The sequence below is a fragment of the Balaenoptera borealis genome (genome assembly GCF_965194805.1).
Source record: "Balaenoptera borealis genome assembly, chromosome: 6".
Lineage (NCBI taxonomy): Eukaryota > Metazoa > Chordata > Mammalia > Artiodactyla > Balaenopteridae > Balaenoptera > Balaenoptera borealis.
The window spans coordinates 81,036,246-81,062,083 of NC_138863.1; the positions used below are offsets into that span (position 1 = coordinate 81,036,246).

Here is a 25,838-nt window from a genome sequence, read left to right on the forward strand (position 1 = left end):
GGCTTGAGTTATAGGGGAAAGCTACCTTTCTATTTTGCCCCAATGTGATTTAAAGGTCAGATGCATCAAAAATGCTTCAATTCCTGAAGGATAAATGATGCTGTCTAAGTATGCCTAGCAGTATGTTCACATTTCTAAAAGATGTTGCATTAACTCTCTTCTGCTTGTTGACTGTATGCTTGTTTGCTTCCTCTATCAATTTGAAGGTTCTAGAGAACTGACGAGAAGGCATTTTGAAGTGCAAACAGCCATAAGGGGATAAAGTCAAAGAACTCTCCAGGCAGGAATGGGACACTGGGTACATTTCAGCTACAGCCTGCCATTTTTTATTTACTTGGAAGGGAGTAGCGGTTTGGAGAAATTTTTGCTTTTGTGTCTTTTATTAAATGTTTCTCTATGTTTAAAAACGTCGTGTTTTCAAGGAATTTCATCTTAGAAACCTTCCAAAAACGTGGAAGTTCAAAATGTACTCAGAAACAATATGATAGTTATAAGTGGATTAAATTGCAAACACATTTGCTCTTGGGTTCAAAATAACCCAGTTCCAAATCCAACATTTGGATTACTGGGCATATGCCTTCCACCTCTTGACCAAAAAAGAGTTATCTTGGTACTGTACGGAGGCAGTCTTCTCCGTATTTGGAGTGGTGCGTTCATCTTTCCCCTGCTAATTTAGAGTGTTTCCAAAACTTCAGTGATAATCAGTTATAAAGCTGACACTGCCTGCTCTGAATCCATGGGGAAGTTCTGCAGTGTTTGAACCAAGTTTTACTGGCAGGGACCATTGCTTGGTGTTTGGGGTCACTTTGTTTTGGTTTTAGAGACCTGGTGTGAAGATTCTTTTTGAGACCTTGAGGCCTATTAATTCTTCATATCACCCCTCCCAGTTGCCTTTGGCCACTGCCATGCTCACCCACATTAAGTGATGTCTGCCTCTCCTGCCTCCTCTTACCATGTTCTCTGAAAGCCAGATGGAAACAAATGACCCCACATCTCTAACCTCTTCATGAACTATTCCTTCCATTGCTTCATGCATGGACTAATGCCTGGCTCACAGAGAAAATACTACTTCCTCTTGGACTTCTGTGGTGGACGGTGCCCGTCCTTCCAAGCCCCATGGATCCTGGGGACAGGAGGTCATCAAAATGCCTCTCCCTCCCACTGCAGCCTACAAAACATTGCTCTTCCTCTTCAAATGATTTTCCTCCTCCTCTCAAAGGCTAAACCAGCTGCCCTTGCGGCTGTTGTGAATCAGTTGGAGAATATTAAGAATACGGCCCACCATCAACCATTAACAATGACTCAGGCTTATCTTGATTCTCACCCAAGATTCAGAAGAACCAACCCATCTTAAATCTTGTTCCCAGGGTTCCAAGAATCCTAATCAAGTTTTTGTCAAAATGGCCTTGAAGATTGTTTCCATTTAGCCATGAATAACTCAAGTTTAAGAAGACTGTGTAACTGCTAGTTTGATAGGTGTGGTGAGTCCCTTCAGGATTTCTTACAGTGTAGGAAAGCCAGCCTGTGCTCTCTCTTCTTGTGGGAAAAATGAAAAAAGGAAAAAAAAAAATCAAACCGCCAACGTCGAAACAATGGCTTAAGTAAAAACCCTATGGCTATATTTTTTTCAAATCACTGGGTTCTTTGTAGCTAACTATAGACAGTCCCCAGTTTACAATGGTTCAACTTAACGATGTTTCCACTTTACAATGGTGCAAAAGCGGTAAGCATTCAGTAGAAACTGTATTTCAATTTTGAATTTTGATCTTCTCCCAGGCTGCTGATTGACATGGCTGGTGATACGCGGTACCATCCTCCCTCCTGATTCTGGGCAGCAGCCGTAGCTCCCATCAGCCATGCCGTCAAACAACCGATACACTTACAGCCATTCTGTATCCAAACAACCATACTGTTTTCCACTTTAAGTACAGTATTCCAAAAAACTGCATGAGATATTCAACACTTTATTATAAAATAAGCTTTGTGTTAGATGATTTTGCCCAACTGTAGGCTAATGCAAGTGTTCTGTTTAAGGTAGGCTGGGCTCGGCTATTATGTTCCGTAGGTTAGGTGTATTAAATGCATTTTTGACTTAGGATATTTCAACTTATGATAGGTTTTTCAGGCCCTAACCCCATAGTAAGACGAGGAAGACATGTACTAAATCTTAACCAATGTTTCTCATTTAATAAGTAATATGTTTTTTAAAAACAAATCTATCCATGCATTCATCCTCCAAGTTTCTGATCAACCAGTACCTTGAGCTACACACAGTATGTCTCTCTCCAGATTGCTCAAAGATCATCAGTTTCATTTTTGTGAAAGGGTATCGGGGTCTGCTAAAACTCACAGTCTAAACTATAACTTGACTTTTCAAGAACACAACACATTAGCACAGTCATTTTGAGGAAGGAAGGATCTCCTCACCCTGGGTTTAAAGGCACAGGAATGTGTCAAATGACCCCCTAACTCTATGTCATTGAGGTAGGCATTCTTCCTTTGTAACACACCATCTTCATTTATAAGTCTCCATAAATAATAGCTATTAAAGAAGTCTACTATTGCAGCAAAACAGACTCTAATAAGATTTTACATAGTATTCATTCAGGCAGAAAAAGATGTAGGAGTTATTAATAAAAGAAAATTGTCCTTGATAATAGAAACTTTTTTTGTTTTTGTATCTAAATGAATTCCCTTCTTACTGAAAAAAATTACTGAGCAGCTTCTTGTGGATAAGGAAATGTAGGTATCTAGACAGACCCTGCTCTCTGACTGCTGACACTGAATTCAGCCATGTGAGAGTGAGATTCCTCTCCCCTATTCCTTTTTAATGTTTTCCTATTTCTGTTCCTCAATTGTCCCCCTTGTTTTCTATATCACTTGTTAACTCATTCATTCATTCATTATCCTCCATCTAGGTGGGTATAGATAACATTTTCTGTTAGATTGGGTTGGCCAAAAAGTTCGTTCGGATTTTTTCCATAAGACGTTACGGATAAACCCAAAAGAACTTTTTGGCCAACCCAATACTTGTTAATAGCTCCAGCTTAACACACAAATTCTTCAACTCTATTAGTAAAATCATTAATGCAAATTCTCAAAAAATCTCTTTAAAAAGAGAGATGATGCATCTTTGAGTCATTTAGTCAAGCGTGATCATGGTATGATGTTGACCTTCTGTCCTTACAACCAAGGCCACTTGTCTGTAAGATGCCAAGTAGAGGAGCCAGCTAACACAATGACTGCACCAACCCTACACGGGTCCTTTGGGGAGGAGATCACAAGACATTATCAGTGAAACCCAATAAGAGGTCCATATTCCTTCCTACCAACAAAGCAGCTTAACTGGAAAAAGGAAGAAAGGAAGAAATGGAGATAGGGATGGCCCATTGCATTTTATAAAGATACAGTTAGCCTCTAGGTTCATACGAACAATCATTCAAGTATACTAGTAATAGGACACTGGAAATAAGAGGGATTGGAGAAAACAAAAGATGTTAAAATTCCCAGGTGTCTTAGCCAGAGGTGAATTTATCATGTAGTGAAGGGTAAGCCTCAGGGTCCCTGATTGCATGGGCCTCTGCCAAGACCCTTTCCTAATGTTAGGATTCTAATTCATATATTCTTTTTCTTAAGGAGAGGTCCCCCCTAAAAACTCTGGATCAGCCACCCCTGGCCAGAGTAATACAAAAAAACAACTTTTACTACTCGTAATATTCTTGCTTTTTTTCCTGCGGGGAGTCAGGTTAATAAATAAAAATACATGCTGTCTGTCATTCTACTCTCAGGGAAAGGACAAAAAGAAAAAGAAAAAGAAAAAGAGGGAAATCCAGCACATTCACAAAGGCAGGCCTTCTCAAAATTGGGGAAGTGGTATTAGAGCTGGAGAAAGCAATCAACCAACCAAGTAACTCCGTCCCTCTTGGCCGGTCCTGCAGCCCTGTGTGTGGGCAAATCTCCTAGAACCACTCCATGGGAAAAAGAATGCTAGGGCGCCTCTAAGGCGATGGGGCAATTAAAGTCAAGAGAATTAACATGTGCTTTTTAACTACTTTAAGAAGGGTCAGAGAAACAATATCTTATCACCCAAAAGCAGGGGCAAAGGCACTGGGACTGGAAAGGAGGCCACTCTAAGGGGAGCCACACGGCCACAGCCAGCAGTGGCACGCAGGGCTGACCGGGCACTGGGCAATAGAGCAGAGAGGGTGCTGAGGGTGTTAAGTGCCAGCTCCAGAGCTAGGAAGACCACAGACCCCTTTACCTCCCACCTAGGATTGTTCTGAGGACAAACAGATAATGCCTGGATGACTGTGGAGCAGTTGCTAAGGGCACAGGTTCTGGAGCCAGCCCAGGTTAGAATTTTGACTCTGCTCCTGATAGCTGACTGACTGTGGGCAGGTTTCTTAAACGCCTCTCTGTACCTCAGTTTCCTCATCTGCAAAATGGGGGAAATCATACTGCCTATGTCATAGGGCTCTTAGGAAGACTAAAGGAGATAATACACATAAAGCACTTTGAACCTTACCTAGCACATGCCTGCTGGCTAATATAATCCTCAAAATCAGTGTCTAGTGGCCTAGCGAGGCATCCGGTTACTCATTTGGGTCTAGACGCTGGTTCGGAACTGTCTTCTCTCCAGTCCAGAAAGGAGATGTGAAAGGTCTTCAAAAAGGAGCCTATGCAATGTCGTGTTCTATCAGGAGAAATCGAAAGCCCAAGTTGCTTGTCAGATTTTCCAGCTGATCCCAAACTAAGATCAGCATCCTGCCGTGACAATAAAAACAGAGGGCAGGTGAATTAAATGAAGCAGACAGGGGAAGGTCTAGGGCAGGATTTCTCAAATTTGAAAAATGCTTTCTCCTTTAAAGAGAAAACAGGCTCACAGACAGAACCTTTCCTACCCCCACTGTCAACTAATTAACACTTATTATAATAATTATACTGCTACTCAGATATGCACAGATAGAAAACTAGGGTTAAGCTCCTTTAAAGCCCATGTTATAGCTTTAAAGCTAAACAAAAATTGCCATATATAAATAAAATCACATTCAGATTAAATACAATAATTAAATAAAAGGGAAAATAACATAACAACATTTATTGAACATTTACCACAGGGTTGAACATTATGAAATTGCCACTGTTTGATCACTCTGCCCTACAAAGATGGCAATTTCATATAGTTCAAACAACACATGCGAGGCACTAAGTGCTTTCTGTATTCCCCACAACACTATGAACTAGGCATTATTATTATTATTATTATTATTTTAATTTAATTAATTAATTTATTTATGGCTGTGTTGGGCCTTCGTTTCTGTGCGAGGGCTTTCTCTAGTTGCGGCAAGTGGGGGCCACTCTTCATCGCGGTGCGCGGGCCTCTCACTATCGCGGCCTCTCTTGTTGCGGAGCACAGGCTCCAGACGCGCAGGCTCAGCAATTGTGGCTCATGGGCCTAGTTGCTCCATGGCATGTGGGATCTTCCCAGGCCAGGGCTCAAACCCGTGTCCCCTGCATTGGCAGGCAGATTCTCAACCACTGCGCCACCAGGGAAGCCCTAGGCATTATTACTGCCCCATTTTCCAGATGAGAAAACCGGAGCACCAAGAAATAAGGACACACGTTTTAAAATCTTCTTCAGAACTGGCAGGAGCCCGAGGACTCAGCTGCAGATGCCTAGAGACAAGCAGACACCTCTCTGGGAAGCCTTGACCTAGGAGGCACTTACACACCAGGGGTGGGGTGATGGAGGAAGAGCCAGGCCCAGAAAAGAGTGTGTTCAGGCAAACTTCAGTGAGAGCTAGAAGGACACCAAGTCAGGGACAGCATCTCCTGCTGGAAGGAAGGGGCCACCAAAGACCATCTTGACTTGGTGTCCTTTGGGCTTTGTTCTGAGTGGGGCAAAGGGCTTGGCTGGTCCTCCCAGGAAGACAGGCGCTGGCCCTCCTCAGGGATCAACAGTTAAGGTGAATACATGGAGACAGGAAGAGCAGGAGAAAGGATAAAAGGATACAAGGAGATAAAAGGAGAGAGGGTAAAAGAGAGAGAAAGGGGTGGTCAAAAAAGGTCTCCAAATTCGCTGCATTTTAGAATCACCCGGGATCCTTACAAACTATTGATGCTGGCTCTCACCCACTAGGATGTCACTTACGGGGTGTGAATCTGGTATTGAGATTTTAAAAACCCTCCAGGTGATTCTAATTTGCAGCAACGTTTGGGAAACTTTATCATGCTTCTGCAAGTTGCTGGTAGAAGGAAACAGCCTCAAAATATGTTCCCTTCATCCATGGGCAGCCGCAAAGCATGCTGAAACGTTCTCCACAGCACTCAATTACGGAACTATTAAGCAGTCCAGCATAACCAGTGTAATTTATTCCGCTAGGTGCCCTCTGTCATTCCTTCCTGGCTCCTTAGAGTACTCAGGAAGAGAAGTGGGCAGGCTGCGACTTGTAAAATGACCACAGCTTCCCACCTGGTTTCTTCACTGCTCTGACTCCAAACCTGACAGGCTTCTCTTGGGTTCTTAGGTAATCACTTCCTGAAAGTGGTTTTCATCCTCTTCATGAAGTGATTGTCCCATGTTGCCCTTGAAATGTTCCAGGGTGAAGTGCACGCCACCTTTCGGACTTAGCATGCTTAGTTTTTACGACAACAAAACAGAAAATGCCTCGAGGCCTCTCCTGAGACAAACATACTCTCACAACCATTCCTCTAAAGGCAGCCAGAAAGATGGGTGAGTTTTTGAGAAAGGAAACAAATACGCCAACATTTTCAGAGGTGGCATGGAGTGATGGAAAGAGAATGGCTTTTGCACACTGCAGACTTGAGCTCAAATCCTGGCTCTGCTGCAAAGAGCCATGTGAACTTGAGCAAGAAAACTGAACTGCGGTTCAGTCTCTCGTCTGCACTGATACAACCGCCTTCAACTCGTCGGGACCCGCACCCTGACATTTCCACTGTGAGTGACTATGCTTGTGAGGCAAGACTTGATTCTTAAGTGGCGCCATCTCTTTGGAGGTGGCAAATTTTCCATCTTCTCTGATTTTCTAGTCACTCGTTCTGATGTGATTCATAGAAAGAAAGCAGGGCTGAGAATAAGGCAAAAAGTAAAACAGTTGAGAATAAACAGGAAGGGTAGTAATATATTCAACCTGATTTCACTCTGTAAAGTGAGGATAGCATGCTTCCAATATCAAAACCATACCATCTATGCAGTTGCATTGTACCCTGTCAGGTCTTTCATATGGGTGGAAAAACAAAACCAAGCATATATTGTAGAGAATTATTCTACAAGAAGCAAAGGAACTGGATCAAAGATCTTAAAAGGACTGGGATTTGATATGAGATGACAGGTTGCTCCAATTCCTGTTTTCATGATTATATGGATCTGAAGTTTCTAGCCAGGCTGTTTGTGCAAAGGAGTCTAATAAGTAGTGATGGTAAATGCTACAATGATTCTATGTGCACAAGCAAAATCGAGGGTCTAAGTCACACTGTCCAATATGACTTCCTGCAATGATGGAAATGTTCTACATTGGGGTTGCCCAATTCGGGAGCCACTAGCCACATGTGCCTATGGAGCAACTGAAATGTGTGACTGAGGAAGTGAATTTCATTTTATTTAATTGTTATTTAAACTAAATAGCGACATGTGGACCATGGCTACACTATTGGATAGTGGAGTTCTAAATTAGTGATAAATAAATGAAAACCAGTCACTGAAGTTGTGATCTCTGAACCAATTAGGGCTAGGGTGAAGCAGAACAATGATTACCCAGCTAAGTACCAACACAATGGTGTTAATTACATCAAATCAGAAAATATGGCACAGGTGCTTCTATGGAGGCACTCTTGGCCTTATCATTGGTACAGGGGTCAAAGGGGATAAAAAGGAAATGACATAGACCTAAGGGTCATATTTTCAGGAGTGCCACAGAAAACCACTCTACCTCCTCCTGCATTTCATTTTTTAGATGATGGCTGAAAATGTTAGCTTATTATGTGACAAGATGTCAATTACTTTATGGGGTATTTTTTTAATCCCAATTTTTATAGATGAGGAAACTTAGGAAGATAAGTCAATTGCTTCATAGTCACCTGGGTAGAAAGTATGGGAGTGGACATTGGAATGCATGCAGTCTGGCTTCATATGCCATGCTTCAAGGACCCATCAGTAATTTAGAAGTTAGAGCGGATAGAAGAATTGCCTTGGAGAGGAGGCTGGCTTGCTGCATGTATCCTGGACATAACTAAGACTGTGTCATTTTAGAAGAAAGTGGTCATTTCAGCTTTAAGAAGGATAAAGGAAACCTGGGAACACTGGGCACAGAATGAGGAGGGTGAAGAGACAGAAGTAAATGTGGAAACCAGGGGCTCCAGGAGACTCACTTTGCCATTTTCCCCAAGCCTTCTCTGAATCCGCTGGTTTCTTTCTAAGTTACCAGCATCAATGGCAAGAGTGTGGATGGAGATGTGAAAAACAGCACAAGTCCTGGGAGAATTAGAGGAAGGAAATGTTTCTAGTATACGTTGACATTTGGTCTCTAACTCAGTTTGCTTCATGTGTAAAATCTTATCCTTATGGATCAAAATGTAGGTAATTTTAAGGGGCTACGTCCCCTCTTTCAATCCTCCATTATTACCCATTGTAGAGGCTTCCAAATGTTTGTTTTCTAAATAATGTTGTGAGTAGCATCCTTGCCACTACATCACATGGTCTGTTCCCCATTATTTTCTTAGAATAAACTCTTAGACATAGGGAATAAAGGAAATGAAAGGACCCTGGCTTGCACTGGGGGGACCAGGAAGAATGCTGAGGGTTCCCCTTCTCTGGAATTATGTCACAAAGTGATGAGTTAAGCACTTCCCAGGAACCTTTGTTTTCCTCTGCCTGCATGGGGTGTTTCATAACCCCACGCTACTGCAGACTGTATTAACCTCACCAAAGAGGCAACTAATTCATTGTTTTGTTCAAAAAATATTTACTGAGGTCATTTCAGCTGTGGCCAAGCATGGGCCAAGCCCTGTGCTAAGCACAGAGGTTCAGATTCGAAGGAGAGTCAGCCCTTATCTTCAAGAAAATCATAATTAAGTAGGAAAAGCAGAAATGTAAAAATACAATGGTATATTATTTGAGGATAAGTAGATTTTATTAACATATTTATTCCCTAATAAAGGCAAACATCTTTCTTTTTCAGTTGTGTATCTTTATTTTAAGGTGAACATCTCGATTTCTCAAAGAAAATTGACATCTTTTAAACAAAAATAAAACAAAAAAAAATTTTTAAAATACCTTAAACCATTACCTGGTTATTTGAAAGATTTTAATGAATGAGAAATCTTTTCACTATAAAATTGTAGAAAGTAAATGTGGATTTAGGAAATACGGATAGTGAGCATTTTTAAAATATTAATACATATTTATTAGTAAGTTTTTAAATAAAAATCACATCAAAATTGTACCTCATTCCCACACTCTCAGATTTCTTTTTTTGAACAGTGGCCAAAAACACAAATCAATTTGGGAGAAGAAAACAAAAAGTATAATACAATTTTCTTAACTGAACATCTACTGTATCAAAGTTCCACTGCTTATGAAGTCCTAATGCCAGCGATGTAAACTTGTAAAGATACACAAATATAACACCAGCTCTTTCTAGGGAAATTTGGCCATAGTCTCTGGTTGCTGAAGGCCCATCTATACATTATAAACAACTGACCCTTGCTTGGCCCTGCCCCTAACTCATGCACGTCTGCACTAACCTGGTGTGAAGTGTGTTCTCACTATGCTGTAAGGTGTGGTGCACGGATGGGGCCCAGAATTAGAGTGGACTTGGCAGTTGTTCCAAACACCTCTTTCTTTCTTCCCCCACAAGCCCACGATCACACTGCAAATCAGTTTCCTGGTACCATTCCAGTCCCACAAAGCAGCTGTGTGAACTTCACTTTCCTAACGACCCTGGCCAATACTTTAACACACACAAATTGAAACTGCTCCGTGCCAGTGAGTATTGGGAGGACTTTAACAACCGGATTAAAAGGCCAATCAATTGGTAAACTCCCAGGGGAAGCCCTAATGCCAGGGAATAGATTAACTGGTAACTGATTTCAAGAACACATGGAAAGTACAAATCTCAGAGAGATGAGGTGGGAAAGGATAATAAAATAAGCAGGATAAGAACGACTAAAAGAATCTGGGCCATAGAAATTGTGATTTGGTAAGTCTGTAACAACATAGAAAGATGATATTCTTTTTTCTAACTTTTTTTTTTTGCTAACCAAGTTTCATTTTTCTTTACACATGATAAAATTGGAGCTGGTTTTTCTCTTCATCTGTTTTCTTGCATAATGTTGTGATAAATAAGAAGGTTTTTCTCTTCATCTGTTTTCTTGCATAATGTTGTAATACAAATATTGTATTCTGGATACAATAGAAAATGTATCCAGAAACTCACACACTTGACCTCCTCTTTCCCCTACCCCAGTCTCGCCAGGGCAAGAAAAGGCTGTGTGACAAGGATGTCAGGTTCAGGATTACTGAGTGCTGGGGGATATCTGGAGGACCCAGCTAAGCAGTATGAGATGACTTTTTACATATAAGTTTTTAGCTTAAAAAAAGGAGAAAGTTGACAAAGTATTTTGGCTCCCAAGTATAATGGTGCCCACAATGAAATATGGAATACTTATTTCCTGTTAACTGGGAAAGAGAGCAGAGACACTGCCTGTGTGCAAGACCTCTCCTGGACACTGTATTCACACAGTATACTATTAGAAAAAAGTATACTGTTAAAGAAACAGACTCAGGGAGTCTAAGGTAGAACTAGAAAAGCTGTATTTAAAAAAACAAAGAAATCCAGGTATGGAAACTTTAAGATTAGGTCATGAAAAACATGGATAAACATCATCCCTAACAGCAGTCCACAAAAAAGAAATAAAATTAGTGAATATATCTTTTTTAGAATGACTAATCTTATCAGCGTTAACAAAGGTGAATCAAAACAATGATTCAAAGAAATATAAATCGGTCACTATAAAACTGGCAAAAACATCTGTTTGATAATACCCTATGTTAGTGAGTGTGTGGGCAAAGCGACAATCTCATTTGAGAAGTAAATTAGTTACTCTTTTCTGGAAGGTAATTAAGCAGTATCTATCAATTTTTTAAATGTGCATACTCTTCAACCCCACAATCCCATGTCCAACAATCCACCTAGCAGATATATTTCAAAAGTGTGCCAAGACACTATAGGTGAGGATATTCATGATACCCTAAATATCTAGTAATAGGAGATAGGTTTATAAATTAAAGTACAACCTTACAAAGGAATATTGTGTAGCTTTTAAAAAGAGAGAGGATCCATATGATATATGATGAAGAAAATAAAAGCAAGATGTAGATGAGAATGTATACTAAGGTCCCTGTGATAGTGTGATTTATAGTAAGAAATATATATTTGGTCTTCATCCCCCATTTCCGCACAAAGCTCCTTAAACCCTTGGAATTTCCTAAGTGAAGCAGTGATAAAAGGTGTCTTTTGTTATGCTAATGAGGTAGGATGTCATATCTAGGGATGGGGGCTGGTTGCCAAGAGAACTAACCATGTGATTGGAGGGTTGGGACTCCTTCAACTTCTGGGGAAGGTAAAAGGGGTGAAGGTTGAATCACTTGCAATGGCCAATGAATCAGTAAATCATGTTTAAGCAAGTAGCTTCTGGAAAAAATTAAAAGGATGAGTTCAAAGAGCTTCAGGTTTGGTGCTGGGAGAGTGGTGGGCCTGGAGGTGGCATGGAAGCTCCGTGCCTGTTCCCCATTCCCTGCCCTAAGTGTATCTTCCATCTTGATGTTCCTGAGTTATAAACTTTTATAATAAACCGGTATTCTGGTAAGTCAGATGTTTCTTTGAATTCTGTGAGCCACTCAAGCAAATTAATCAAACCCAAAGAGGAAGTGGTTGGAATCTCCAATCTGTAGCCAGTCAGAAGCACAGGTAACAACCTTGACTTGAGATTGGCGTCTAAGGTGCTCGTTGGAGGGGGGACAGTCTTGTAGGGCTAAGCCCTTAACGTGTGGGATCTGATGCTATCTCCAGGTACACAGTGTCAGAATTGAGTTAAATCATAGGACACCCCGCTGGTGTCAGAGCACTGCTTGTTGGTGTGGGGAAACACCCACCCTAAGCACACACATTATAACTGGTGACCAGAACTTTTAGTGCTTTCTGTGTTTCTTAAAAGGAAAGTGCATAAATACATATACATGTGGGCCCTATAGACTTTATTTTCTAAAAAAGATAAACTTTATTTTCTAATAAGATACCCAAGAGATTGTTAATGATTATCTTTGAGGAGACAGCCTTCACTGGAGGACTGAGGGAAGTTTTCACTTTTGCCAACTAAAAATTCTCTAGTCATCTGGTTCTACAAGAATGAAATCACTAGCCACTGCAGTCACTGACTTTCAACACACCCTGAAAGGAAGTCAGGGTGGAGATCAGGAATGAGGCACTCTGTGCTCTGGGAAAAACTGGCAGAACAGGCCTTCAATAGTTAGATATTTTCAGAAGAAGATTTTATGAGCCCAATTTCTTGCATCTTCTCATATCTAGAAAAGCACGAAAATCATTAACTGAGACATCTGCTCCTCATGACTAGCAGCAACTTTCTGCCAAAATATGCGCTTGATTTCTCATGTACCCTCTTCACTGAAGTCATACATATACTGACCTCCCCCTTTACCTCTTCAAAGCTGTTCCTCAGAGCTATCTGAGAGGCTGTCTCCCAAGCTATAGTCCTGATTTGGCCACAAATAAAACTTAACTCACAACTCTCACGCTGTGCATTGTTTTCAGCCAATTTCATTTTATATCTTTCTATACTGTTTACATTTTCTTACCATGTATGAGTAAGTATTCAAGGGCATGCACGGTGCTTTCTGCAAGGTATGTTTAATTCCATGTTAGCTTCCCTTACTATCTAGTACATTTCTTAGTCAAATACCTCTACTGTCAATCACTGAGTGAGTCAATTTATTTCAAATTATATCCTACCCACACTGCCAACCTACTTACTAGCAAAATGGATTTGGGAAGGCCTATCATAACAGACTCATAGTAAGACACTTAAATAAAAGAAGCAAATAAAATTCATGGAAAGGAAAGGGAAATAAAAAGCTCAGACAAATGTACTGACTATGATTGAGCAACTAGCTCAGCTCCAAGTTTCCCAAAGTAAAAGGCAAAAATGGAAACGGAGTGGGTGATATTATTCTCATCGTCTGGGAAAAGATTTCCCGCCTATATATCAAAGGTGACTTTTTCACCTGGTGGTGAATTCTAAGAGACATGATGCAAGACACTTTGACAACATCTTGATTTTATGGCCTTCAGCTCTCAAATTTGACCCTGCATCAGAATCACCCAGATGGCTTTTCAAGCACAGATTGTTGGGCCTCAGCCTCAGAGCTTAGGATTGAGTAGGCCTGGGGTGGGGCCTGAGACTCCACATTTTTAACTGGTTCTAGGTGATGCTGATGCTGCTGTGTGAGGACCACAATCTGTAACACTGGGATTTTAGGCCAGCCATTCATTCATTAATCTTTAATGGTCCATGACTTCATCGGTAGTTCTACTGACGACCTGGAGATACTCTTTACATAAGTATTTCAGGAAGACTTTGAAATGTAACCCAGTGAAAGCATTTTTAAAGCTACTGAGGCCCAAATATATGGTTTCTTATGACCTAATCAGAAAACAAAGGTGAACTTGAGAATAGCCATAGATATAAATGTATTACATGTGCCTTGGCCCTTCTTAATACAAATGTATGTATTCCACATCACCTGACTCTGATACGGCTGATCAGACAGGGGCTGATAATGCAAATTCACGAAATACTGACTCACATTAACAAAAGCTTCATTTTACCCACACAGGAGGCTGGTCTCCTGCCAACATCCAAAAATATATTATAATTCAATTCCAAAATCAAGAATCAATGACCTTTAGACAATCTGTGTTCTTTTTTTTTTTCTCATTGACATGGAGAATGGAGGCTTAACTGTACTAGGAATTAACATAGGACCTTTCTACTGGAGAGGTAAGAGTTCAAAATACTTTTCAGATAAACAACCTCATTTGTCTTCCAACATCCCTGGGGGGTGAGCTGCACCTTCCTCACAGCATTGGAATCTTGTCTGAGACCACTGTCCCTAACCCCTACCTAGTTCCTGGTTGTCAAAGCACTTGGTGCCACAGGAAATAACTGGTATATTTAATAACTGCACCCAGATACAGATCACACATACACAAACACACAAATACCCACACATGCTAGCACCAACAACCAGTGTGTTTAACAAGACTAAAAACATATAAAAACATACTCAACAGATGCATTTATAAATGTGCATGTTGTACTTCAAAAAGAGGAAAAAAAAGAATTTTTAAAAAGCTAAGGGCTTCCCTGGTGGCGCAGTGGTTGAGAATCTGCCTGCCAATGCAGGGGACGTGGGTTCAAGCCCTGGTCTGGGAAGATCCCACATGCCGCAGAGCAACTAGGCCCGTGAGCCACAATTACTGAGCCTGCGCGTCTGGAGCCTGTGCTCCGCAACAAGAGAGGCCGCGATAGTGAGAGGCCCGCGCACCGCGATGAAGAGTGGCCCCCGCTCGCCGCAACTGGAGAAAGTCCTCGCACAGAAACGAAGACCCAACACAGCCATAAATAAATAAATAAATAAATAATTAAAAAAAAAAAAAAAGCTAAGAGTACTCTGAGATCCATGAATTTCAGTAAGTTTAACTTGTCGAAAGTTCTGTTTAAGAAACTTTAAGCACCTACTGTGTGCCAAGCACTGTTTTAGGAGCTGGGAGTAAAAGTTGGACACAAAACCTACTCTGATGTATAATGAAGAGGCACTCATAGAAAACTAGTTCCAGATGATACTGGATAAGTTAGGTGTTATCTTAACTGAATACCCAAAGGGCAACATCAGTGCTCAAAGAATGGCCACCTCACACCTCCTGGGGCTCCCAGGGGGCTGCCTGGAGAAGAAAGCACAGACAAAACCCCACGGATGAACGGGAAACAGCTGGAATAAAGACAGAGGGGATGATGAAGGAACCTGGGCTAGGCTGCTGGGTGCATATCCAAAATCCAATCACTCCTTCTGTGTTACAAATAGAAATTCAATTTTGTTCAGGGTGGCATCCAGCCTGATTCAAAATACACTTCCTAGAATTCCTTACAGCTAGGGTGACCATGTGACACATTCCTGCCTAATGAGATATAAGTGGAAGTCACAGTAGGGCTTCTAGGAAAGCCATTGGCTCACATTTGGCTTTCGCTTTTCCTTCTTTGCCCATCATTCTTCTTGCTGGCTAAAATATAGACAAGAAGCCCAGAGGTGGGGCCGTCATTCTGGGAAGAATGAGCAGTAGAAAAACAGAACAAGTCTGGTCTCTCGGAGCTGTCACCTCTGCCCTGGACTACCTACTTCCAGTCTCCTTGGTATTGAGAAAAGTAAATCCCAGTTGAGTTAAGGTCCTGGAGTGAAAATGCATCCAGGTGTATGGAAACAGAAACTCATCTCATACACGTAGACAGTGCTACTATGCATTACTATTTACTTATTTTACTATTTACTTATTTATATTCTGGGGAAAACTCCAAATCTTAGAGCAAACGCTAACATCTAAAAGCAAACTCTGAATCCTTCAGTTTTTTCAAAACATGAAATGAAGGCTGCCCTGACACTTTTTAAAAATTCTGTTATAATTAAGTGGCAAACACGATTAACAACTGTGTTACCAGAAAGTTTAAATATGATGTTTAATCAAGAGCTAATAAAATAACAAGATTACAATGGCCAGTAACATTTGCAGTTTCCTCTAAAAAAGTTCACATGAGTAATCCCAGGGTTTAAACAAGATTTGTTCCTCTCATCCTCCAGAAAGAGAACTATGAACTATCTCTCTCTCTCTCTCTCTCTCTCACACACACACACACACACATACACAGCCACCTTCTGCCATCTCCATTGTATCATAAAATAAAGGACAATCTTCCAAAATAGGAAAATTAGAGCCTAATAATAAAAAGGCAAGTCTTCCCAAGAAAAGGCAGTTGGCATAGCATTGTCATACGAATAACAAGAATATTCAGAGATAAAGGAGCAGATGGGGGAGAGGCAAAAACTGAAGAATAGAGGAAATTTTCCCTACTTTACAAATAGACTTCAGCTGGCAGGTTGAAAGAGCCTGTCCAGCTCCAAGTTAGGAATAATTATAAAAGACATATCAATGCAAACTCTGGTACTTGCTAGAACAGAGAAAAGCTATTGCTTTTCTTTATTTTATAATAATTCTTCATATTCCCTTCTTAATTCTAGTTAGTTTTTTTCTTAATACAGTCTCCTGGGTTTTCTAAAAATAACTATCAGCTCAAAGAGGAAATTTCATCTTTTCTTCTTCAATATTTACTCCTTTCTTTTCTTGTCTTATATTTTCTAGAACCCCCAAAAGTCTCTTAAAAACTAGTAACAGCTTTCTTATTTCTGATTTCATGATGAAAAATCTTGAAATCATCTAGACAAAAACAAGTTACCAAAAAAGAAAAGAATTATACTGGCATCAGACTTCATCTGCACACTGTTGAGAAAAAAAGAATCACATTCCCAGAATTTTGTACCCATAGAAGATATGCAACTCTAATAGTAAAAGGAAATATTGAAGGTAATTTAATAACAACAATAATAGTATCATTGTTAATACTTATACAGCACTTGTACAGTTGTAAGCATTTCACTTATTGTCATAGTTTGTCTGCATAGGTGGCTATCATTAATTCCTTCCCTCCCCCTCCGTTCAAGCTACTCCTCCAACTCAACGTGGAGTCTAGTCTCCCATCTCATAGAATCTGGTAGAAGTGTCGTTGTACCAATTCTAAGGCAAGATATTATGAAGACTGTCAGCTTTCTGCCTTCTGGAGCCCTGAGTTCCCATGTAAGGAATCCAGGCTTCTCTGATAGAGAGAGAGGTTATATGAGGGAAACTGAGACATGAGTGAAAAAGCCATCTGGGACATCTAGCCTGGCTGAACCTTCAGACGATGCCAGCCCCTGCCAGTATCTTGAGTCCAACTACATGAAAGCCCCCAAATAAGAATTGCCCAGCTAAGCCCAACCAACCCAGAGAAACATGAAAGATAATATCAAACTGTTGTTTACATTGTTGTTTTGGGGTAGTTCATTATATAGCAACAGGTAACCAGAATGCTTATACCACCTCATTTCACCTCACAATATTCATATGCGGTAACTGTTATTAGTATCCCCATCTCACAGATAAGGAGAGGAGGACCAGAGAAATTAAATCACTTTCTCAAGGTTATACAGCAAGCAAGGAAATCCTTGAAGAAATGCAACAATTCAAAAATAAATAAACCTCAGGGAACTATATTCAATATCCTGTAATAAACCATAATGGAAAAGAATATGAAAAAGAATATGTATATATATAACTGAATCACTTTGCTCTACACCAGAAACTAACACAACATTGTAAATCAACTATACTCCAATAAATATAAACCACATTCTTCATTTGCAAAAAATATTGAGAAAGACTCTAATGCATCAAAGAAGAGACCTCAAGATAGAGGAAATGGGAAAGGAGAAGAAACAGTGGTGAAAAGTGCATCTTGTGAATACCTTGTGAAATCTAAGATACTATGGATACCATGACTGAGAGCATGTAAATTAAATGTTGAAGATTTCCAAAACAAGAGACAAACTACAAGGGTATAGTAATTGTCAAGAGTGAAAGAAAATGTAGGAATTGGGAAGGAGCAAGGCTGGAGGCAGGAGGAAGAGAGAGAAGTCAATGCATTCTAAAGTTCTTGGTATGAATTTCTGCAAGATATAAATTAACAAAACTGACTCACGTACAAAATCAAATAGACCAATTACGATTGGAGAGATTTGGAAAGCGGTTAAATTCCTACCATTAAAAAGATAGCAGAAACAGATAATTTTAGAGTGAGTTCCATATAACTTACAAAGAATAGAAATGTTATTTAAATTATTCATGAGTATAGAAACATAAAGTTCCTAAATCCATTTTATAAAACTGGTTTAGCCTTAAAACCAAAACTGATCAAAGTAGTACAATAAAACTACAGAGCAATTCCACCTATAAATATTTGCAAAACTTCTAAATAAAATATTAGCAAGTAAATGCAAAAGTAGATGAAGTGAATATTGCCAATGATTAAGTTTCCACACCAGCAAATCCATTAACATCATTCACGGTAACAACAAATGCATGGAGGAAAAGTGGATGGGTTACATCAATAGGTTCTTAAAAACATTCAGTAAAATTCAATGGCCATTTTAATAAATCTTCAAATAAAATATAAATCGAAAGAAACCTCTTGAATGTGAAAATATCTATTTATCGAAAATCAGTTGCAAACATCATTCCAAACAATCAAATGCCAGGAGTAAGATAGGATACCTGCTATTATTACAATTCAACAGTGAACTGAGGAGAAGAAAATAGTGAATATAAATAGAGTATATGGGGAGATAAAATTTTCTCTTTTTGCTAATGATATGTTTATATACCTAGAAATTCCAACTCCAGTTTTAAAATGAAAACTACCAGAATCAATGAAGGAGTTTGTTCAGGTGTCTGGAAAAGTTCAGAGCTTTTCTCCACATTTGCAATGGAAAAATTTTTAAACATAATAGCATTAAAATGAAAAGAAAATTTAGAGATAAGCATATAAATTCAAAGTTCATACATACATTTAACGCAATGCCAATTAGAATCCCCCATTTTTAAAGTGGATATAATAGATGTTTTGGCAAGATTAAATATCCAAAACTTTGCAAGAAATTTGTGAAAAAGAATAGTGAGGGGAGGGCCATACCAGACTTAAATCCATTAGAATCAAAACATGGCAGGGGAATAAACAACAGAACAGACTGAAGAGCCCAGAAATGAATCTCAGTATCATTTCTAGAGTAAACCCCACTTGGTCAATGGCAGTATTCATAGAACAGAAGCTTCTATATGACAAAGTGAATATCGTGATCCACTGTGGAGAGAACAGCTCATTGATAAAACTGGCACATGCACAGCTGACTATGCATATAGAAAAAAGGAATACGTGGTGCAGCCCACATTTCATTATGAAGACACTGAAGAGTGAGTTAGCTGTGTGCAGTCTCAAGAAGCGAAGTCCTTGATGTACCGCTCAGCAAGAAAAGGAAGATTCAGAGAATATATGTTACAATAATCCCCCTGTTTTTGGAACATCTTGTCCACCATTTAGAATTGTGGATCATGCATCCTGAGCACAGGAACAACACTGCTTTGGAGGATGCCTCTTTGAACAGAACAAAACATAAATATATAAACATTCACAGAGAAATGGAGAGATCCATAAACACTGCTTGACGGTGGAGGAGTCGGGGAGCTCTGGATACGAAGGGAGGGAAGGAACAAACAATGGAATTTTGAAAAGGTTTCCACAATAAATACGACTGTTATGTGATCTAATTTGTGAAGAATTATTAGTGTGCACACACATGCACACTCACACACCCACACCAGTGTGTTTGGAGAGAGAGAGAGGGAGGGAGAGAGAGAGAGAGAGACAGAGACAGAGACAGAGACAGAGAGAGAGAGAGAGGGAGCTGAAAGGATGGGACCTAAAATGTTATTTGTGGTTATCACAGAGGCATGAATTTCAGATGATTTTTTTACTTTATATAGTCAGGAAAAAAATAAATTTCATGATCAAAAAAAGGGTTCAAAATTATAAAATACAAATGTATGGATATAATTTTAGTTTTAAAATACTATATTTTAAATGGATGCCAGGTCAGAGGGTCTTCATATTCTTTTTTGTGAAGTTTAACAAGGTGGAGAGTGAACGCCCATAGCACAGGATTGACACCTGGAATAATGATCGCTCCTATTACCACTATTTCCGGGAGTTTAGAGGTCTAGTTGTAGCAAAAGTATAACCTCAGGGACCCAGAGTGAAGGGAAGTTCATAGAATCACTAACGGCTCTAAAACCAGCTTCATGAAGAGGAAAAGGAGTATGGGCTCATTTCCTCAACACAACTGTACACTGAGAAGAGATGACATCACTGTGATTTAAGAGCTGAAGAAAAACATTGGTTCTGACTTTCCGAACAGAAGGTCTTAAGTACTCTTGTCATCCTGATGGAAACGTGACAGTGTAAGCTGAGTACCGCACTTCTTATTTGAGACCATCAAGCGACCTGATTTGTAAGCAGGCTTTGTGTAATAACTCCCTACCTCCATCATCAGGTCTGGAGAAGTCTTTCCAGTCTCATTTGGCACCTTGGTATTCAAACCCCACCACAAAGGAAAGCAAATCACCCTGCTACTGCCATGTCTCTAGCAGTCCTGCTTCAAAGCTCCAGGAGCTAATAGATGGTAATAGATTCCAGGAGAACTTAGAAATCCCTGTGGTTAAAATACTTTTTAAAATGTAACCAGTCTTTCTAGCTGGGGAAAGCTAATCTCATCTTCTCTCACGGTACACTGCAACCCAGATCCCTTAATCTTCCTCAGATGCGTGCATAATACCTTCTGATGTTCAAGTAATGCCGTGTCCAAAAAGGCAGCTCCCTAACACAGTCCTGGGTCTGCAGCCTGCCAGCTGCCCACACAGTGGGAGCCAGACACTTGTCTCGACCCCTTCCTGATAAGGCTGCCCTGCCCACCCTCCGTCGCCCATGCCCGTTAACTTAATGAGCCTTAATTCTTCATAAACTGGATATTAGCACCTTCTAATATCCCGAAAGAGCAAGTCTGAGGTTATTTATTTTGAAAATGTATGCTTCTGTAGTTGTGAGGATGAAATAACACTATCTTCACAGTGAAGACCTTTGAATTCATCCACTTGCCATAAGCATTTATGACCAGACTGACTTGTTTTGCTGCTGAAAATGCTAGAAACACAAGAATGGGTTTTAAACGGAAACTCTCCAAGATAAATTGGCCCTCAAAATACTTCTGATGGCATCTATTTAAGTGTAAAGCTGAAAAGCTATAGATGCATAAATGTATTCAGAATTCTGATTATAATTACCATAAAAAGAGGCTTTTATAGTTATCGCTGAATCATCCTAACTTTGGAAGTAAGAAAAGAGTTATGCGAGGCTCTACCTGAATCAGGTGGGTATATCAAAAGAAACCACACACTTTTCATCACACACCCTGAGCCGACGTGTAAGGACTATTTTTCTAGTGGGGTCCCACATAAAGCAATATCCTTCCAATTGCCAGGAAACTTTCCCAGCGGGGGTGAGATCTAGACCCAAAGGATTTCAAAAGGATACATATTTAAGACGTTTGTATTGCGTCAAAAAAATGACATAATGCCTCTTTATGGCAGCATCCTGCTTATATAAATGGGAATAACACTCACTACTATGCAATCACAGCTTCCCTTTTCCTCAGGATCGGTGGGGGAGGGACTGATAATCACTGTGTGCATCTGCGAGATGCTGAAAGGCTGGAATATGCCTAGGAGTCACAAATTTCACCCTCCTCTTACTTTCAGTCCAAATGACCACGGAGAAATTGTTTTCTACAACCACGGTGACCGTGCCTCTTATGCCCACACTTATACATGCATACACCACGCCCTGACTGGCCTAGAGTGAGCTCTTCCTCTGTAAGTTCTATGTCTCCGCCACCACACGCACTGCTATGGACTGAACAGCATTCCCCAAATTCAGGTGCTGAAGCCCTCACCCGTCATGTGAGAGTGTGTAGAGATGGGGCCTTTGGGAGGAGATGAGGTTTAGATGAAGTCATGAGGGTGGAGCCCTCTGATGGGATTAGTGTCCTTGTAAGAGACACCACAGAGCTTGCCATCCTCTCCCTCCCATGTGAGGACACAGAAAGAAGGTGGCCACCTACAAGCTAGGAAAAGGGCCCTCACCAGGAACCATATCAGCTGGCATCTTGATCGTGGACTTCCCAGCCTCAAGAACTTTGAGAAATAAACATCTGTTGTTTAAGCCACTCAGTGTGTTATGGTGGCCAGAGCTGACATTCTCCCTCTATGGTTTCCCTCTGCTCAGTTCTGATTCCAGGTACACTGCTAAAGGCACATCCCTAATTCTCAACCTCCCCACAAACAAGTCAGGATATTTATAACATTTCCTTCTATTTGATATACCTTCTCTTCTTTCAGAAAGCTTCCTTTACCAGCAACACCTCTTCCTCCCACTGAAAAGGTGGTGTGTCATGGGCAGAAAACATAGGGTCACATCCAGCCCATCATACACACTTGAGCAGCCTCTGAGAGTCACATCTGTGAAACAGGAATCAAATATCTGCCCTTATAAGGACCAAATATAATAATGTACCTGGATCTTAGCTTCTTTTGTGGAAACTGACTTCAATTCAAAAAGCCAGTAACAACTCCAGTAGAAAAATTATTTTTTAAAAAAAAGCCCCACACAAACATACCAAGATTTATAATAGTCTATGCCATCCTGTAAGTCAAGTAACCTTAGGGCAAGCACTTTTCTCCATAAGCATTTAAAAAAAAAAAAGGTTTGAAATAAGAGAAAGCTCAAGGATGATTTTAAGAACTTTCTATACCAGACACCAGACATTAATTCAGTGACATTGAACAAGAGGTTCCCCCACTAGACTGTGAGATTCTCAGGGGCAAGGCCTGAGTTTTATTCACCTTTAAAACTCCAAAGTCCATTTCAGTGCCTGGCACATAGCAAGAAAGAATCAACCAAGCATTCATTGAATGAACAAATATGGTGCCACGTTCCAGAGAATGCTCGAAAGGGTTTTCTCCTGCTGAGAGTGGGTTACTAATGATCACTCCAGTACTCTTCTTTGTAAATACACAGCAGCCTAGCATAATGAAAAGCTTTGGCTCTGAAGTCAGACACACCTGCACAGTGACACTGATTCTGCCACTCACCTTGGGCAAGTGCCTCAAATATTTCATCTGTAAAATGGGGATACTGATGCTCACCATAAAGGCTTGTTGTGAATATTAGAGGAAATACACATAAAGCAGCTTGAGCATTGTCCAACACAGTGTATGTGCCCAACAAAGAAAGGTTATATTATTGATGAGTATCTCCAAACAAGAGTTCATGTTTAAATCCAATTATACTCACTACATTACATCACAACCTATTCATCATCTATAAACTACATCTAGCAATATTTCCATTCAATTACTGTCCGCTGACTTAATGGACTGTGATACTTCATGCTGGACATGAATGATGCACAGTTCTTAGAACACAGAATTGGCTCTCATAAGACCTCACATACTGAGATTTAAAGCATAAACTAGGATATGTACCCTGAGGTCTGGGGTCAAGCAGTAGGGACAGGGTCTACATAGCTGGTGAGGGGGGGGGGGGTGGGCATGGCTGCAACAATTCCAAGTAGCAATGTCCCAAGGAATTTTCCAGAAAGTCAAAAAAGCAGGCTGGGGCTTCCCTGGCGGCGCAGTGGTTGAGAATCTGCCTGCTAATGCAGGGGACACGGGTTCGAGCTCTGGTCTGGGAGGATCCCACATGCCGCGGAGCAGCTGGGCCCGTGAGCCACAACTACTGAGCCTGCGCGTCTGGAGCCTGTGCTCCGCAACAAGAGAGGCCGCGACAGTAAGAGGCCCGCGCACCGCGATGAAGAGTGGCCCCCGCTTGCCACAACTAGAGAAAGCCCTTGTACAGAAACGAAGACCCAACACAGCCAAATAAATAAATAAATAAATAATAATTAAAAAAAAAAAAAGCAGGCTGTCTCTAAGTAGGGCAGAGTGCCACTAAAGCAATGTAAGAATGAGCCAACATGAAAATCTGCAATGAAATGGAACCACCAGAAGAGCTGGATGAGAACAGGACAGGAACAGAGGACAAGCGAGGCTTCCCTAAATTTCCTAAACCAGTCAGAAGCAGCCAGCACGTAGCTTCATAGCTACCACACGTGTGCAGGTCTCCCCTGAGGACGAGGGTATCCTCCACTTCCCCAGAGAACAGACAAGAGGTTATTCAAAGTAGAGATGAAGTAAGAGGGTGCGGAGAGGAAGAGGCCAGAAAGCAGACTGAACAGTAGAGCTGCAAGGCTAAAGATTTTCAAAACTGGCCATAGCGTCTTTCAGATTTTCAGCATAGAGCATTTTAAAAATTACTCAAGGTCCAAAATATGAGTGAACTACCTGAATGGCATATCTTCTGACAAGGAATTCAAAGCAAAATAATAATTATAATCAATTGCATTTAATTAATAAGAAGCTTATAATGCTTTTCAGAGTGTCGACACATGTTATTCCATTCAGGAATAATACTAGGAGGTAAAATGCTAACTGGTCAAGAGCCAGGGATGGGCAGGGGGTCTGCCAGCGTGATCCCAAGAGAGCGACCGAGCAACCGCCGCGCTAGCCACACAAACGCCCCAGTTCAGCAGCGGGGTGGACCCCCTGCACTGTAGCCTCAAAGGGAGAGCCCGGGGCTCCTGTGCTAACAGGACAGAGGCAGTCGGGAGCAGGAAGAGGGACTAACTGGAAACGTGAAGTTGGTCCACCTCCACTCTAGGCCTGGCGCAAGGAGAGATCAACTTTGCATTGAACAGAAGACTTTATAGACCGAAAATAAAGACACCAAGCTGAAGTCCCATTGCAATGACAGGTCAAAACCCTTAATCTGGGTGACCTTCACTGCTATTCAAATGCAGCCATCGTGATGAAAATGTGCCTGGATTCAGTTTGTAAGCCAAGAAGCAGACAGGCACAGATGATGTTCCCTCAGGCTGTTCATTAATGCACAGGGCCATTTTGGCTTCTCTGTTTCTAATTTTCATATTTCTTTAATTTGGTTCTCATCCTCTTACTTGGGCATTCTCCCTGAAGCCAGGATTACGCCTAGCTGTGGCTGTAACATTTTTATGTCTTAAAATGTTAACTTCTTCAGGTGTTGTTTCCATAAACCCAGGAAAACATTAGCAAATCAATTCTAAGAGACAGGGGTACCCCCTTTGTCCCCCACCCCATATAACTGGCCCCATCTCTCTCAGGCATATGCAGGACAGTGTTTCTGCCATGAAAGAGCTTCCCAGGAAAAGGTTAGGGAGACTGTTATCAGAATGGAAATTAAGAAAAATGATCAATCAAATGTCACAAAGCTACTACAATTTCATAAGTCTTTAAAAGCCAAGGCTTAGGGTATGTTTTACCTCCCAGCCACTCTCCCCTCCCGCTAAAATCATGGTATAATTGACATTTAAGTCCTACACTGTAACTGTAAAGGGTAACAAAGTGTGCAGAACAGTACTAACCCATTCTGTTGAGCAAGAAACTTTCTGGCACTTTCCCAGTCCTTCCAGGAAAGAAGATCATGTACCTATCATTAGGAAGGGTTAAACTCACCAAGTTGTTGAGAATTTTTAATCTTCCTTGTAATGTAAGTCATAGTACCATTAACTTGAATGTTATTGAAAACAGGTTTAGCTGAGCGTCTCATAAAGTAACAACACAGAGCAGGAGAAAAAGTATTTGACTTCTGTGAAGCTAAAACTACAGTCAGCATTCTGCATCCCCAGGTTCTACCTCTACAGATACAGAGGGCTGACCACACTTCGGTACTTCATTAAAGGGACTTGAGAATCCGCAGATTTTGGTATCTGTGAGCGTCCTGGAACTAATACTCCTGTGGATACCAAGGGACGACTGTATGTGAAGAACAGATTTCAAATGTAGCTAATCATCTTATAAAAAGAAACACAAGCATTCGGGCAAGAATCACATGACTTTCCC

General features: G+C 40.7%; 1 protein-coding gene and 1 long non-coding RNA gene across 8 annotated transcripts in view; one reads left to right on the forward strand and one right to left on the reverse strand.

The window, feature by feature from the left end:
* The window catches only part of LYPD6 (LY6/PLAUR domain containing 6), a 109,839-nt gene that overhangs the window by 35,630 nt on the left and 48,371 nt on the right, over positions 1–25,838 (reverse strand). The window lies entirely within an intron of this gene.
* LOC309631161 lies at positions 7,452–23,897 on the forward strand. The gene is made up of 2 exons (XR_014246114.1): positions 7,452–14,463; positions 14,773–23,897. It is a non-coding gene; the product is annotated as an uncharacterized lncRNA (long non-coding RNA).